Source organism: Aethalodelphis obliquidens, unplaced genomic scaffold (genome assembly GCF_003676395.1).
Source record: "Aethalodelphis obliquidens isolate GAN/ISIS:26980383/991018 unplaced genomic scaffold, ASM367639v1 scaffold17, whole genome shotgun sequence".
NCBI lineage: Eukaryota > Metazoa > Chordata > Mammalia > Artiodactyla > Delphinidae > Aethalodelphis > Aethalodelphis obliquidens.
In genome coordinates this window covers 14,810,600-14,827,483 of record NW_020837961.1, presented here as the reverse complement: position 1 = coordinate 14,827,483, position 16,884 = coordinate 14,810,600, and positions in this window count along the sequence as shown.

Sequence of the window (16,884 nt, the reverse complement as noted above, 5' to 3'; positions counted from 1 at the left end):
TAATAGGATATTTTGTGGTACATGAATAGGGGCTGAACTCTATGTCTTAATTAGCCAGGAACATAGGAAGCTCCTGGGAAAGAAGTAAAACTATGCCTTCAATCAGGGATCATACATATATGCATTTGTCTAGTGGTCTGATAGATAGATGCCAACAACAGTATTGGGAGAGGGCATGGTGGAACTGGAACAAGTTACATGGTCAGGAGACCTGACTTATCCATGAGATAAGATCACCTTTAACCCAAATGTTCTCTGGGCCCTTATGTGTGTGGGCCTTACACAATGTCAGTTATACAAACTGCTCCCCAGATCTGTTGAAAAGAGCTCTTCTTCATGCCAAGAGAAAAGACCACAATCATATCTATTTGTAAAACTTTCTAGAAGTGTTCATGCAAATGGGTATGAGGAGGACATTCTCATATATAATTAGAGCTGCTCTTTTATCTTCTTTGGCTAAAGCTCTTCCAGTCACTGATGCTATTTTGCCCTGAACCTCATAATATATGTCAGATTCTATGCTAGTCCCTCAGAAGTCAATTGTGAAGAAAACAAAGCAAAACAAAACACAATTTCTGCCAATGAACAAGGTCTAGTAGAGTAGACAGACATGAAAATGGGCCATTACAAGCCCAGTTTGTAAGTACTGTGACCAGACTAAACACAGAGGACTCTGGGAGCAGAAAAAGGTCACCCAAAGTATTATCAGAGAAGGATTCTCAGAGTAAGTGGCAACTAGGTTGAGACCTAGAGAATGAATAGTAGGAGGTTACAAGGTCTATGCTGAGGGCAAAGCCTGTGCAAAGGTTTGCACAGCATAGTGTATTAAAGAAATACCAATTGGCAGGTACAAATTACTGTGTATAAAAGAGATAAACAACAAGGTCCTACTGTATAGCCCAGGGATCTATATTCAATATCCTATAATAAACCATAATGGAAAAGAATACGAAAAAGAATATATATATATATATATATACCTGAATCACTTTGCTGTACACCAGAAACTAACACAACATTGTAAATAAACAACACTTCAATGGAAATTTTTTTTCAAAAAAAGAAATACTAATTGTTCAGTAGAGCTAATTGATCAGAAGGTCAGAAGTGGCAAAAAGGTATAGGAGAGGACTGGGAATAAACAAAGCCAGATCATGAGGGCATTAGAAGCTATGGTAGTACCTTTAAAAATGGTAAATTTCATGTTACATATATTTTACCACACACACACACAAATCTCAGCTTTCCTTTCCAACCAATATAATGAAATAAAGAATTGTGGATCTTCCAAAAAAAAAAAAAAAAAAGAAGATGCTATGGCAAGAGTCTGGACTGCTGGACTTTATCCTGAAAGTATCTGAGACCTATTAAGGGTTTTAAATTGGAAGTGAGAGCATCAGTTTTGCACTTTAGAATGATGCCTCTGGCCATAGATAGTAAAAAAAAGGATCAGAGCATGAAAGGCTAGATGTAGAGAAACAAGTTTGGAAGCTCCTGCAAAGTTCTAATAATACCTATAGCAAATGAGAATGGTTTGAATACAAAGACAGAGGATATGGCAAACTTGAAAGGGTCTCAACAGCTGTTAAGGACTGGTTGATTGATCTGAGTGAGGGGACAAGACAAAGGTAAGATTCTTGCTTGCACATTTGTGTGAATAAGAGATTTCTGGCTCTGAGAAGGAGAATCCACTAGGCCTGAAGGTTAGCCCATGGCTGGTACGAGTGTGGTACAAGCCTGCCGCATTACATGGGTACAAGGAAGTTACTGACAGAAACCTTTCATGGTGCTGAGGGGAAAGCCCTCTACTTTTCACAGTACTTCCAGGGACAGCACCACTGTTTTTGTCTACTGCAAGTTTTAAGAGACAGATCTTCAGGAGCTCTTTATACAACTACCCCCAGCCTGCCTTTGCAGCATTAATTTTGTTTCCGCAATCTGGTTAAGAAACCAAGGCCCCTTACCTGAGCACACTGCTTCCCCTGACACTCTCTGAAGTGGCTACTTTCTGGTATTCTTTTCCACATCATGGATATTAGTGCACCTGGAGATGGTTTTCCCTTTTTTATTTCATAGAAACATAGAAGCAATGGGAAGAGAACTTATAAACTCTACCAAAGCCATACTTCCCTATCTACCTGCATCTGAAACCGCAGACTCTGACTTTTCTCCTGTCACTGGAGATGAACCATTTCTTCCCTGGGTTCTAATACCTCTCACTTGTTTATGCCTTCTCCATCTTCATGTTCTCAGCAAATAGTGTCTCTGTTTAATCCATGATCTGAGGAGAATGCCTTGTAATCCTTGATTCTTGCTTTTTCTTACCCTATGAATCCAACCCAAATATGATCCCTGGGAGCTCTATCACCAAAATATATCCTCAAACCACCCACTTCTTTGGCACTTCCCCTGTCACTACTCTAACCCAAGCCACCATCAGCCACTGCAGAGACCCCACTGTGATAGCTTGCTCCCAGGTCTTCCTCATACTGATCATGACCCCTCAGGTTAATTTTTCATACAGCAGCAGAAGTTAGCTTTTAAAATATACATTTGAGCACATTAGCTCACTTCTCAAAACCCTCCAATGACTTGCCCTTATATTCAAATAAAACCCTAACCCCCTTCTATAGCCTGCAAAGCCCTACAAGATCTGGTCTCTGTCTTTTCCTGCATCAACCATATACAACCCTTTGATCCATGAATTCACATCAGAAACATAGGACATTTTTCTCTGCCTCAAACTCTCATTTCTGCCTCAAGGTCTTTTTTATCCCTCTGCCTAAAATATTCTGTCTGAAGACCTTAAAATGACTCATTTCTCCAGTTCACCAAGGACTTTGCTTAAATGTTAACATATCATTTAGAGTTCAATCAGAGAAGCAGTAGGAATATGTATGTATATATATATATATATATATAAAAGAGATACAGAAAGAGAACTTCTCTCTATATATATAGAGAAAGGAAGTATCTATCTCTGTCTCTCTATATGGAGAGAGGAAAGGGCTTATGCAATTGTGGAGGAAAGGGCTTATGCAATTGTGGAGGAAAGGGCTTATGCAATTGTGGAGGATGGCTTAGCTAGTCCACAGTGTGTAGGGCTGGCCATCAGGAAGGGAAGAACATGAGTAGACTGACTGTATCTCCACAGGCATGAAACTGTTGTCCACAGGCAGAATTGCTCCTATCTCCCAGGAAAGCCTCAAATCTGATTTTAGAACTTCCATCTGATTAAGTCAGGCCATTCAGCATAGTTACTCTTACGTAAAGACAACAGATACGAAACTTTAGTTACATCTGCACAATTCTTCATAGGATGATCTAGATTACTGTTTGACTGAATAGCTAACTGGGGTCTATAGCTTAGCAAAGTTGACATATCAAAAAGCCATCACAGTCACCTATTCAGAGAGGCCTTCCATAATCATAGTGGCCATATCAGGACCCTGTCAATCTCCTTACTCTCTGTGTCCATAATCTGCTTTGTTTTTCATAGCATATATCCCAAGCTGACATTAATTTTTTATTTATTCATTTTATGATTTCTCCAATAGCTCCAAGAAATCATGGACTTTGTTTCATTTACTACTTTATTGTCATTTTAAATTTTTTTAAATGAATGAATGCATTGGCCAATGAAATGATCACTATTAATGTAACTCAGAGAGGGAGGGTGATCTTCAGTGTGTGATATAATTCTCTACTCAGAGATATGTTCACAGTGATTGGCAATGAGTGTGGTTAGATCTTTCATTAGGGACTTGTTGGCAGAAAAGTTTGAAGGTGTTGTTATCTACAACCCAAAGTAAGAAAGCAAGGACTGGTCATGATCTATTTAATTTTAGTCTAAAATGTTTTAAAGATATTTGATTTCTAATGCATGATTATTTCACTCTGATCAGGACTTCTGACATCTGTTAACATTTTTTCTCTACAACTTAAATCTTAACTTCTCTTCTGACCATAAAAGAGCAGCATGTATAGGCACAGAAATTAACAATGTAGTATCCAGATATAAGAAAGAGAAAAAAAGAAAAAAGAAAGAAATGAAGGAAAGAAGGAGGGAGGAGGGAGGGAAGGAAAGAGGGAGGAAGGGAGGGGCCAAAATTAATCCAGGGTCAATTTCAATTTTTTTTGTTGATAAATTTTCCCTTTTGTTTCAATGTTCAGAATACAGTAAACCAAAGTGCTGTTTATAGTCTTTGTGTTTTTGTTTCATATAAGTATCTTTAAAAATACAAACAACACTGTTGTCAATAAATTTTACTTCATCCAGTTTCCCATTACGATGAATGGCCTGTGCAGTCTGAAAAGAGTGAAAACGGTGATAATTCAACTGATTTGTACCATATACTGAAATTCTATTATGTGATAGGCACTAAGTAGGTGGTATGAAGGATACCAAAAATGACCTCTGCTTTTCTGTACCTCATATTTATAATATGTATAAATCTTTCTTTCATTTTTCTCTGAATTTACAAAGCACAAATTCCCTTTGCCATACTTATATTTGTTTTGAATTAACTTCAGCTAAATGAATAAATAAATAAATACATAAATGAATAAATAAATAAATGTCACAAACCCATTTAAAACATTTATCTTTGCACAGGGGACCTATACACACTATTATTGATATGAGAGATGAGGACATATAAAAATCAAAACCCAAAGCAAAACAAGCAAGCAAACAAATTCTGAGTTCCTCAGAAGGAAGAAGCTGTGGGTATACTGAAAATAAATACTGCATTAACCAATTCTCTAGTTGGATGAATGGATGAATTATTCCCAGGGAGCAATAAGTTGGGTCATTGCAAAGGTCTAGTCTCTCAGGCCACTAAAGGCACATTTAGAAAATGAAGCTGTTGTATATAAACTGTACCAGACAGGTTAGAAATCAAAATGCCTCCCTATCTTACTCACAAGGAGAATCTGGCAGATTGAGAATTGTTCCAGAAGAAAGCATATTAGGCAACAAATAGCTTCTTGAATTATACCCAGTGTAGGAAATTAGAGATGTTAAGAAAAACTCCTTATATAAAGATCCTTAGCAGAGCAAAAGGTAGGGTTCCAGAATAAATGATTCTCAGTGGATTAACATCTTATATCAAATTCCTACTAAAAGAGAATTTCAAAGCTTGCATGAGTGACTGCTCAAAGGCTCCTAATTGTTACTTTCTGGATGGGAGGTTCTCAATGTTTTGTACTTGCTGCACACTTTCAAATACAGGCCTTTCCCTCATGAGCCAAGTTTTCATAATGCAAATTTGGTATGACTTGATCAATTAACTTTGGAGAATAATTAACTCTATAATTTCTATCATACAGAATAGGATAATAAAACGTGCTATTCTAGAGTTCATAAGAAAAGATTGTTACAAAGAAAATAGATGCAATCAAACAATGGGTCTCTCAATGAGATTTACATTAACTTGTAACAATTAAAAATAAAATTATCACTGAAACTTCCTGTGAATCATTGGATAGCCCACACATGAAAGTGGCATTTGGCATTTCTCTATCATTAAGAATCAGCAAAAAAGAAAAAAAAGAATCAGCATTATTTACAGTACCCAAGACATGGAAACAACCAAAGTGTCCAATGATGGATAAATGTATAAAGAAGTTGTGGTATACATACATACAACGGAATATTATACAGCCATAAAAAATGAGGAAATCCTACTGCTTGCAACAACATGGATGGACCTTGAAGGCATTATGCTAAGTGAAACAAGTCTGAGAGAGAAAGACAAATATTGTATGATTTCACCTATATGAGCAATCTAAAACAAAGGAACAAACAAACAAAGTCATAGAAAAAGAGATCAAACCTGTGGTTATCAGAGGCAGAGGGTGGGGGAAAGGAATTGGAGGAAGGTGGTCAAAAGGTGGAAACTTCCAGTTATAAGTAAGTGCTCGGGATAAAATGTACAACATGATGACCAGAGCTAACACTGCTGTATGACATATAGGAAAGTTGTTAAAAGAGTAAATCCTAACAGTTCTCAGCCCAAGGGAAAATTTTTTCCTCTTTTCTTTCTTTTCTTTTTATTGTTCATATGAGAAGATAGATGTTAGCTGAACCTATTGTGGTAATCATTTCACAATATATATAAATCAAACCATCATGCTGTATGTCTTAAACTTACACAGAAATGTTTATCAATTATTTCTCAGTAAAACTGAAAAAACTGTAAACTGTAACATATTTGCCAAAGTAAAAAAAATTAATATTTTCAGTATATTTCTACTTATGTCACCATACCCTACTTCCCTCTTCTTTTTATGTAAGTTGCCATATAATTTATATACAATAAAATAAACCAATCTCAAATGTACAGTTCAGTGATTTTGCCTCTTTTAGAATTTGCATAAATGGAATAATACAATATAAAAAAGAAATGGGGACAATTTTAAGCCCTCTTTCATTTTATGGAGATACAGCAGGAAAATCACAGATTAATATATAAAATATTTATAGAAATATCAACATAAAATGTACATCGATTTGTTATAGAGACCGTCCCTGATCATCTGAATTATAATTGCTGATATTTATTGAGAACTTATTAACTTTCCTGCTTAAAGAAATTGACATATTTACATATTAATTTTTTCATCCTTAGATGACTCTATGAAGCAAATACTATGTTATTACTATTTTACAGATGAGAAAATGATATACAAGGAATTTGCACAATATCAGAAAGCTTAGAAGTGGGGGAACCAGAGCCTAAGCAGACTTTAGAAGATAGGTTCTTAATCACTACATAATATTGCTTTTATAAACTCACTTAATTTCTCCTCATTGTATTCATAGAACCTTTCTCTTACCATTCATAGCATTCATCACAACTTATAAATATACATCTAATTGTTCTCTTATTGATTTAATATGTCTTTCCCTGCAGTCTCTAACTCCCAGTAGACTGGGACATGTCTGTAAATGCAGTTTTTGGCACTGAGAGAAACCATCATAAAGATATACTGACTATGTAAATGAATGAATGAATGAACAAAGGGATGGATGAATAAATGAATGAAAAATCATTTAAAATTGTTTTGCCTGATATTATCACCATTTTTTCAATAGAAACAATTGCAAGCAAAACTTTGTTTTGATATCAAGTTAACCTAGGAAACTTTGGTCACTTGACAGTTACTTTAGGGGAGGCATTAAAGGCAATTTCATGGTACCCATCAATGGCTCACTAAACCTAATCAACCTCAGCTCTGTTTCACTGTCTAAATAGAACTGACTGCCTCTTTTATAATCACAAGGCAAAGTTCTCATATGCTCTATTAAATATACACTCCTATATGGCTGTTCAACTTGCACTACCCATACCTCTTACTCCTGGCAGGTAATCCCCTGAATTACATTCACAATGATCCAGTATCTCAGTCCATATGAGAAACACTGTCATAATAATATCTGCCTCATTATGGAAAAGTATGTTTTATAACTCATAAAAGTTATGAAGGGAAATTAGTGGTGATGTTTAAAAAGAGTAAAAAGTTGGTGGAAACATAAGAAAGTAAAAACTAGAAATAATGTGAGAAAAAGGCAACACCTTGGAGGTATCAAAGGAAAATATTCCCTATGATCTGCTTAAGCTAGTCAGTGACAGTCTTCTCATTATTACCAATTCCCCAAACCTCACTTTCATGATTTTTTTGAAATTTGAGGGTACCCTTTGTCCCTTATTAGACTGCGAGCACTTCAATGTTAATGGAAGGAACTACCTTCTGTATATGTACAGAGACTTAAATGTTGGGAGAGTGGTCAGGTCTCATGGAAAAAGCATACGATATGTACTTTGGGGCCTATACATGTGAGAAAGTAGAACGAAGAGTGTGGAATGCCTGAGCAGCAACTAGAAGAGAGAGTTTGCTGTGGGTGTTACGGTTGTGGTGAAGGGGCTGTGTGGGTGAGAGAAAGAGGAAGGTATTCTAGGCACTTTTGAGAGTGAAAAAGATTTAAGGAGATGATGGCAGGCCCAAAATAAATTTTAGAAACATTTTGTATGATTCATTTTCATCCAATTGTTAAGAAAACCTTTGATAATATCTAAATTATTCTCTGAGGTCTCTGAGTTCATGCTATTCTTTCTTCACCTATGACTGAGGAATTTGGGCCATGAAGGAGGTGGAGAGCTCTGTGTGACCTACACACAGTTCCATTCCTTGATACTTTAGAGAGAGCAGTTTTTTTAAAAATTGCTTTTTGACTCAACACATAACTTAAAAGTAAAGAGGAGTAAGAATTTAGGCCTGAACATAAAATAATAAAGTCTACTTTTTCTTAGGAAATACAGAGACATTCACATGAGATGACTTACTTGTGATTTGATTTAGACTATTTCACAAAAGAACTGCATTGCATTCCAGACTCTAATGCTTAGCAGATAGATGATCAATAAATGTATAAAATGAAAGATGATCAATAAAAAAATATACGATTTCATTCAAAACACAAAAGACTTACAAGGCCAGAAAAATAAGAACTTTTTATCAGCACCAGTTAATAGAAAAACAGAATTTTAAAAGTTGAGGCAGGGCTTCCCTGGTGGTGCAGTGGTTGAGAGTCCGCCTGCCGATGCAGGGGACATGGGTTTGGGCCCCAGTCCGGGAAGATCCCACATGCCGCGGAGCGGCCAGGCCCGTGAGCCATGGCCACTGAGCCTGCACGTCCAGAGCCTGTGCTCCGCAACGGGAGAGGCCACAACAGTGAGAGGCCCGCGTACCGCAAAAAAAAAAGTTGAGGCAAAGTGAGACCATTGTTGGGATAAAATTCAAATCTACATCACCCAGATGACCCATACCTATAAAAGCAACTTGCCCTTCCCCTCTCGCCATGATGCAGTAGCTGATGCAATAAAATTGAAAATTTTACATATATATATTTTTCTGTGTTGCATTCTAGTATGAATTTATACAGCCTCATAGATTGGTCTCTTGTCTCTTTCATTTTGGGGAGAAGGAGGAGAGTTTACCAGGGCACAATAATCATAATGAAGATGTGGCTGAGTCCCCAAGAACTCAATCTGAGACCAGTCGTGCCCCTTAAAGCCTTGCAACCTGTTGCAAATTTCCAACATTTGTAGAAGGTTTGTCAAAGGCAAGTTGATATGTACTGCTACCAATTTTCTCCACCTTCTTGCAAGTCAACAAGGCCTGTCTCAGCTGAAAAATGACCAGAACCTGTTTATTAGTCAATATATTGAATTACTGCTTTCTCATTTTTTAGAAATTGCTTTGAATCATTTAATTATTCTATGGATCAAAGTATAGCAACCTATGACCCATGGACTGAATAACATTTACCTAAACTTTAAAAATGTGTTTATAAAACCATTTAGATAGCAAACACCTCAAAAGCAGAGACTCTAACATCCAATTTGTTTATGTCTAACAATAATACAGTACTATGACTGTTAAGGGATTCCACAATGATACGTATGTGTGTGTATCCCCAAATTTGAATTAAATTATTTTCCTAGGTAAGGAACTTAGCTTTCAGAGCACAGAAATACAGCGCATTCTGTCATCTGTTAGATTCAGGCATGACCATTACTGTGTAGTTATTTTGAAAGCTCAGGGACAAAGGGACCCTGAAATCTAGCATCATTAAGACTAATCTTTTATTTTTCTCTCATATTTCCTTTTTTTCAAATTCCATGTATATCATTCATTCATTTACTCAACATACATTCTTAAGGCCCTATAAGTATCAAATATTGTGCTAAAATTTTATCCCTTTCTCATAGCAAGCACAAGTGTGATGAAGAGAAACATGTAAATGCATGATACAACAGAGACTGCTATGGATAGTATTTAAATCAAAGAGGATAGTAAAATGATGAGCACTGGCTCAAGGAATAGAGGTAATATTTGAATCATGTTTTGAGACTAAGTAGGAATTTTCCAAAGAGGCAGAGAAGGGCAATACCATAGAGGAAAAAGAATACATGATTTTTCAGAGGCAACAAAATAGCACGGAATTCTTAAGGACATGGGTTGCTTCTAACTCATCAATAGACAGCAAGCAAAGTAGTGTTACTTTCTCTACTTCACAATTACTTTTTAAATCCTTAGAACTGGGGGCCAAAGCCTGAATACTTGAAATTATAAGGCAATATTTCCATACATAGAGAATAATCTAGTGGTACAGACAGAAAACATATGAAAATTTTAGTAATATGAAATAGCATTTGAAATTACATGTTGTGAGATGTTTAAAGGAGAGAGAGAGGGAGAGAAGGGCGGAGAGAGAGAGAGATGGAGGGAGAGAAAACGCAGTATTATAGCTAGGGTAGGACTTTGAGGATGGGTAGGGTTTAGGCAAGTGATAAAGAGTGGAAGTATGATGTCAGTGAAGGATGTCCAAGCAGGGCAACAGTGCTGCAGAGCTCTACAGCATAAAAGTCTAACTGAAATTCTGCTGCAGGGAGAACCATTTGCATAGACTAAAATGTGAAAACGTCATTCCCATTTACCTCCTGGATTTGTTCAACTCAGCAGCACCAGATAACCCACCCTGGATGTCGTCTGAAAGCCCAGCCACAGAATTTGCAATTTAGAGCATCAAAACTTGTTTAAGGCCTAAGGAGCCAATTTCTTCTCTGAGTTGGGATCAGGCCACCTTAACACTGAATCTCAAGAGAGTCCTAAAGGTCACTAGCTTTCTGTGCCTTGCTTTTGCTGACCCAGCACTTAGAATTTTCATTTCCATTTTGAAACCAATAAATCAGCATATCTTGCCAGAGAAGTTTTAACCTCTTAAGATGCAATCAAATTGCTCAGTCAAGATGACTGACTCCTGAAATTGATCTGCACATTGCTAAGAATGAAAGAGAACTTTCATGTTTCTAAGGAATATATATCTCTGATTTATAGGATAATGTTAGCTGGATCCTGAAGGATTGAGTAATGCTGTTATAATTAGAAAGATGTGATATTATCTATACCAAATAGAACAGAAAGTTGCCCGTCAGTGATATTTACCAATTGTACATAGATAACCACTGTAATCAGTGTGTTTGCTGATACATTGTTTTCTAATTATCTCCATTTCAACTTGAATGTTTACTGTCTTTGATCACTGTTAAGAATGATAAAAAAAACACAAAATATATCTTTAATTTCTGAAGTACCTCCCTTGGTGCTTTAAATAACATACCAAAGGTTTGAAAGTTGTTTTCGGTTTTGTTTGTTGTTTTTGGGTTTTTTGGCCACCTAATTTTAATTTTTTACCCTGATTTTTTTCTAGTTTGACTCAACAAATTATCAATAACTAATTTTCACCAAAATCAGGTCTTTCAATGAAACAATTTTATTTTGAATATGTTAAGTTTCTCATTCAATATATGTTTCAAAGCAATAGCTTTATCGATGTGTTCCTTCTCAGTTTTTTTCATCCCAATTTTGTCTTATTTCTTTAGTCAGGGCTGGCCCAGCCTCACAAGAGAATCTTAAAAAAGATCATTTGTCTCCCGGCTTAAACATTGGGAGGGAGTTGAGAAATGACCACCTCTCTTGCGACCCTACTTTCCCCATTACTGAAGCAATAGCCATCTAATTAATTTAATCAGCTATCACAAAGATTAGCAAGGTAACGTGTCCCAAGTGTCCCGTGTTAGTTAGAGAAAGGTATTATGTATACAGAAGAAACAGCATGATGTTATCTGTGCATTATTCCCTCAGCCCTTAAACTGGCTGACTGGTTTTCAGCTTCAGCGCTCAGGATCAAGTGAGCATAATGTACATTTAGGAAGAACACATGAATTGCCAACCAACCACCAAAGATCACTAAGTAATATTTGAAACATATGAACATGAAAAATCAGTCTGCTATTGGGAATCTCATAAAAGTATTTTTTTTCTTATAGACTTTAGCACTAATTTCTCCCCTCTTCAATTGCTGAAATGTCATGTAAAAAGTAATCTGTGCATGCTTTACTAAACTAACAAGGCAGGTGGCGTTGTTTCTGTCTTCCTGGGGAAAGGAATGCAAACCTGTCCCATTGTAAGTGAGGTAATCAGGTAAGTATAATGGAACAATCTTTTCCTATAAAGGTTTGTATTGTTATGAATATAAAATAATAATAGTGTGTTTGTTAATGTTGTTATCACCAACTCATTTTCTGTTTGAAGTCAATGACTGCTAAAATATAAATGGGAAAAGGGGATAGAAAAATGAAAGGAATCATTAAAAGAGGGTTTTAGTAATACAGCTGCAATGCATTAAATTGTAGTTTAATTTTATTTCAAAGTTTTCCTCAGAACATTTAAGGGAGAATTGTAGGCCTACTGGAGAGGAAAGGCCAATCCGTGCCAGGCATTTTGAATGGAAGTATTCTAAGCTTTTCTACTTCTGTTATTTTTCCATCTGCTTTCTGTAGCCCACAGAGGAAGGAAAGGAAGGAGTAGACACCATATTCATCCCTAAGGCCTAGATCTTGGTTGCAAAAGCCTCAAAAGCATGCTGTCCCTTCGAGCTTGCTGTGTAATTATGATATGGGCTTTTCTATGGAAAGACACATGGAAAAGTCTGAAGACTAGTCTTCTAGTATCACTTTGCACAGAAGTTGTTTTCATCTCATTAGAAGCTACAAACAAATTCCTTCTTGGTCTCTCAAGAATCACAGAACTTGAAGCTGATATTAGGGGAAACTACTCTTGTTCACATTTATGAACTTCTGAAAGTGAAGAGTCTGTATACAGAAAGAGAAATACCAGCATTGGGCAGGGTACCAGCCCTGACAAGTTCCCACAAGTCAATTGTTAAATGTTCTGGCATTTAATGAGTCAGTTTTTAAGCCATCGGTAGCTTCAAATTGGGCTTGACAGGAGTATTTATACCGTGGAAGCTGATAAACACTACACATCAGTTCCCCAGTTTACCAGCATCCCAGGATGCTGAAAGAAGAGGCAGCTAGAATAATAGTGACTACCATCTGAACCTTCTGTTCTTTAGTAAAGACACTTGAGTATAAGAGGATTAGTGTGGAAGGCTCTGTTAGTCTTGAGATGATCATCATAGCAGCTTTCAGAAAGACAATGGATACCAGGATGATACAGCAGAAGATAATGCAAGAAACAAATGTCTAGAAGTTGTTCAAAAATGGTCACTAATCACCCATGACAGATATCAATCCCTAGATAGGAAACTTTGCTCTAAATACCACCATGCTTGATTGCTCTAATTAAACGTTGTACAAAATTGCATGCAATTTAACCAAATTTCCTCTCCACCTCCACCCACTCCCAAACAATTCTCTTAGTGGTGTCCTAAAGCTCAAATTTCAAAAAAAAAATCCTTTTAGGTTTTGTTAAATCAAAATACAACCTGAACTTTCTGGAGGTCACTGCCTCAGGCTTTTGCAGACAGTAGCCTAGATGGGTAACTGAGCAAATTTAGTTTTTTATTTATGCTCATGAGTGGACAGTTGCAAAATAAATAACCAATACAAATTTGAAATTATAGTTAACACTTATACATTGCTTACTATGTACTACATGTATGAAATACTACATCCTCATATGATGTAACTACTGCCATATTACAAATGAAAAACAAAAACAAACAAAAGATGAAAACCTGGGTCACAGGGAATTGAATTACCTTGCCTACTATTTCACAAAAGCAAGTTTGGAGCATGGTTTTGGATCTAGAAGGTCTGGCTCCAGAAGTGAAAAGCTTAACCATTATACCAATGCTCTTCATGGAACCATGATGTTTGTGGCATTCAGAAGCACCACTGACTGAGAACATTCCAATTCAGTTGCCTCTTTTACTAGAAGGCAATGTGCATTATATTTTCTCTTTCCTTTTTTTTTTTTAAAATAAATTTATTTATTTTTGGCTGCGTTGGGTCTTCGTTGCTGTGCGTGGGCTTTCTCTAGTTGCGGCGAGCAGGGGCTACTCTTGTGGTGGAGAACAGGCTCTAGGCACGCAGGCTTCAGTAGTTGTGGCATGTGGGCTCAGTAGTTGTGGCTCGTTGGCTCTAGAGCACAGGCTCAGTAGTTGTGGTGCAAGGGCTTAGTTGTTCTGAGGCATGTGGGATGTTCCTGGACCAGGGATCGAACCCATGTCCCCTGCATTGGCAGGCAGATTCTTAAGCACTGCACCACCAGGGAAGTCCCTCTTTCCTTTTTATAAAGAATGTTAGTTTATATGTCACAATTTTGACATATTTATCACTTGCTATGATTACTATAGTCATTTGTATAAATGTGAATTTATCTACTTCAGTTGGGTTTAATAAACAATTAAGAACTTACTAGAAGCTACACACTCTACTGAGAACTAGGAAGAATAGAAAAGCAGGATAAACAGTAACATGATCTCTGAACCAGACATTGTTACAACAGAACTTGAGGAGCAATGCTTACACACTTGGCACACTGAAGACTGGAACAAGATAATACACAATAAAGTGCTTCCTCTAGGAAAATTTGTGTAAGAGACAGTATTAAATCTAGGTACAATCCATAAATATTTTTATAGACAAAAACATAAGGTGAAATAATTAGACATTAGCAAAATAAATGAGAAATAAACTGTCACTTTGATATATAAAGATGAATAAAATAAATGATGATATAAAAGGATTTTCTAAGAAAAGTTGATACTGAGGAAAAAAGAAAAAAACTGAGATCAGATAATGTATAAAGGAAACATTGCACAGAATCCTGAAAAAATGAAAAAGAAAAGTGTATAATGCAAGAATAAAGCAGAGCTGTAAATTAATACAAAGCTGAAGGGAGAAATTTAAATTAGAAATTCAAGGGGTGCCAGTATTTCTTTCCGTAGGTTGAGGTAACTGGATTAACAGCACTGACAACTCTCAAAGCCTATAAGTATGGTTTATAGTCATTGAAAAATAGTATTTTAAATTAATATTAATTTAAAAAATATATTTTAACATTAGATGTCCTTTGATGATTGTGTTGACTGAATTTAACTTCTATTTGAATTAAAATAACAAAATTATTGAAATTAATGGATTATAAGATCAGTTTCTTCCTTTGTGTCCATGTTAATGGAATGACTGAGGAGCTACTAGGCATTTGAAAGATGAAGAGAGAAATAAGGACCATGGTGTCATCTGAGGAAGACATTAACTCAGAAAAAAAGTAATGGAATTGACATGTAGTAAAATATTTCCCAATAAATAAAGAAATTGGTTCAGCATTCTTTCAAGGCCTGGAGGTATACATGGGAGGATAAGGTCAGAATAGCATGTGTGGGAACAGAAATTCTAGAGGAATCAAGCAACTTTCATGATAGAATTTGATGATTTTTGACCTCATAGGGCATTTATTGGCAAATTGATCACAAAAAGTAATGGTGAAATCCTGAAGCCTATCATCAAATTGAATTTTATTTACTTTTAGTCATAAGTGTTTATATAGTGGTTAGGCTAATGGCATAAGTATTAGAGTAAGCAATCCTTGCTATTGCAACAGATAAATCCTGAAATTTCAGAGGCTTAACAAATAAAGATTTAGGTCTCATATGTGCAAAGTCTAACATGGGTCAGTCAATGCTCCTCCATCTTTCAGTTACATCATCTGTAGTACTTGGCCACCAGGATCACCACAAGAGGGAAGGTGTGACCTGGAGTTATGCAGAATTTTTTAAAAGTTCAAGCCAAGAAATAGCACACATTGTTACTGTCCATATTGCATTGGTCCAAACAATGACACAACCTAAGAGCAAGGAAGTATAGTTTTCCTGTGTGTCCAGGATGAGAATATATTAAAGAGGCAAGTAGCACTTTTTCTGCCAATATAAATTATTAGCATATAAGAAACAATAAATATATTTATGCTTGGAGAACATTCTGCTTTTTACTACTCATGACTGGGAGAGAAAACTGAGCAATGGGATAAACTAGAACAACCAATCACCAGTGTCTTCACTATGAAACTGAAAGACCTGTGAGCAAAGCAGTGCCTGACCAATGCATGATGAGCCAGTCTTCAGAGAGAGAGGAGGGTGCTAACTAGTCAAATAAAAAGTGTAGCTTATCAAATATCAATCATCAGTAAGAATTTATATACAGGCTCTCTCTATATACATACTGTCTGGAAATCCTTTAGTCTCTGTGTCCCTGTACCATTCTAGATACACAGTTGGGCCTCTCAAGATTTTCCAAGAAGTCATCCAATGTAGAATTAGCTGATAATTTCATGGAGAAAGGTACATCACAAGGAATAACTTGATATGCTCGTTGGGATGCTTCAAAATTTGTGCAGATGCTCCAATCTGCACTCAGTTTTGCTAACTACTGCTTACTTCTTGAACCTACTTTTCCCAATAATACATCTTCATTATACACAGAAATTTACCTTTGGAGAAATGGACTCATAAATTTGAATACTCAGGATCATAATTTTTCCCAGGGAAAAAAATAAAAGCTTGGTGAAATTATGAAGTCCTTCACATCTCACTCTTTAGAAGGAAGAGGAATAGTAAGTAAATGTGTAAATATATTTTTCTGTTTTACTGAAAGGCAAGGGGGGAGGGAGGGAAGGAGAGGGGGAGGAAGAGGACTGGCTGTCTCAGAAGATCAGACATCTCTATCCCCTGCAATAACTGGATCAAGGATGGACACATACAAACAGGCCAATTAGAGTTATGCCTGAAATTTTTATGAAACTGTCAAGAAAGACATAATCTTTCCTGATTTGCCAAGTTGTGATAATATAAGATGGTACATAGAGAGGACCCTTGTTCCATGATATGTAGAAAATCTAAGAATAAATTTAATAAAAGTAGACAAAATAGCCAACAGATGGAAAAACAGAGAGGGAAAGAGTGGAGAGAGAGAGAGAGAGAGAGAGAGAGAGAGAGAGAGAGAGAGAGAG